The sequence below is a fragment of the Hipposideros armiger genome, unplaced genomic scaffold, assembly GCF_001890085.2.
Source record: "Hipposideros armiger isolate ML-2016 unplaced genomic scaffold, ASM189008v1 scaffold_121, whole genome shotgun sequence".
NCBI classification, from domain to species: Eukaryota; Metazoa; Chordata; class Mammalia; order Chiroptera; family Hipposideridae; genus Hipposideros; species Hipposideros armiger.
Window position 1 is genome coordinate 410,957 of NW_017731471.1, and position 2,008 is coordinate 412,964.

Below are 2,008 nucleotides of genomic sequence, written 5' to 3' on the forward strand. Positions count from 1 at the left end.
ACTCTGTGGCCCCAGCAATCATGCCTGAATGATCACTGTATAACATGGCTGAACCCAGTGGTTGGGGCAGAGACCTCAGGTCAAGGCCAAATACAGAAGTGCTATAAATGTGGTCTAACAAGCCCCACTGCAAGGCAGAAAATAAAGCCATCGACCTTGGCAACCTCCCCCACAACCTCCCATTGTTAGTTTAGCAACAGGCCCCAGGGGGAAAAAAACTATAGAATTTTCAGATTAAAGAGCAGAATATCTACAGCCCTGAGAACTGGAGAGAAAGTTCATGAGCAGCAGATGCACACTGCAACTAATTTCAGGACAAAGGAGGAGATATAGTGGCAAGGCAGCTGTGGTCTGGCAGTCGCCATTACTCAGAGAAGAACAAAGCCACAAACCCACTAGCCACCTCTTCCATCCCACCCCGCAACCACTTTTTGTAGTTGATCCCAGCGGGGGCACCCTGAAGTGCACAGCTCTGCATCTGTATGAAGGGGCAGCACTGGGATTTCAGGGGCTCAGAACCCCACCATCCAGCACATCCTCCCATGGGTGTGGTACCTTGAGAATGAGGTGACTTGGTCACAGAGGAGGAGCCACCTCCCCAGGAAACCTTCCACCATGAGAAACTGGAATAGGGCAAGAGAAAATAAAATGCTCCAGTGCTACCTACTGAAAAACAAAACAAAGACCTCTTCCTATCAACCTGCTGCAGAATCCATTTCTATAAACAGCCAAGAAGAGAAATAACTCATCAATTACCATGAGTAACCAAGGTAACAAGGCAGCTCAGAAAGACAATGAAAAATATCCAGAAAATAAACTTAAAGACAAGGAAATATGTGACTTAAGTGACAGAGAATTCAAGATTGCAGTTCTGAAAAAACGAGATGCAAGAAAACTCAGGCAGTTTAATGAAGTCAGAAATAAAATCAGCAAACAAAAGAAGTACTTTACCAAAGAAATTGAAATTGTAAAAAAGAATCAAATAGAATTCTGGATCTGAGGAACTCAGTAAAAGAGATGGAGAATGAAATAGTGAGCTTAGGAAATAGAGCAGACCAGATGGAGGAAAGAATTGGTGATATCAAAGATAAAAATCTGGAAATGATGCAGATGAAAGAAGAGAGAGTTTTAAGAGTTAAAAGAAATGAAAGAACACTACAAGAACTATCTGACTCTATGAAAAAGAGCAATATAAGAATAATGGGTATACCAGAAGGGGAAGATAGGGAGAAGGGCACAGAGAATCTATTCAAACAGTCGATAAGAACTTTCCAAACCTATGCAAACAACTGGATCCTTGAATCCAAGTAGCAAATATTGGGTTGTCGGAAAAGTCATGACGTATTTTTTCTATGTTTTTCATTGCAAAAATGTGTCATGACTTTTCTGACAACCCAATAGAACACCTAATTACCTCAATTCTAACAGGCTTCTCCAAGGCACATTATACTGAAGCTGTCAAAAATTAATGACAGGGCCGGCCGAGTGGNTGTCCTTTTGTTCTTCAGTCTAGTTGTGGAGGACGTCGCTTCACTGGCCCATGTTGGTATTATCATTGTGCTCTTCCCAGGTGAGGCAGTCGCTCCCCGGCCACTGGACAGCCATTCATGGCAGCTCATGGCAGCTTGCAAAAGCGCATGCCAGCTGCCAGCCAGCCCCACTGCAGCCTATGCTGTTGCCGGCTACTCATGGCAGCCCAGCTCCAGGTTGAGCTGTTGTTTGCCATCTTAACTGTAGAGGGTGCAGCATCACTGGCTCACATGTGGGAACTGAACCAGAGCCCTGCTGCTCAGAGCTGGCGTCCCAAGCCAACTCTTAACCAACGCGTCACTCAGCCGGACCAATAATGTTTTATAAATACAATTATACAGTATACAAGCCTTGGGGATTGACGTTTTTCACTCAGCATAATGCCCTTGAGATTCATCCAAGTTGCTGCATATTTCAGTAGTTGATTCCTTTTTATCTTGCAACCACTTTTAAGTTAGGGAAAACTACCAGTGGCTTG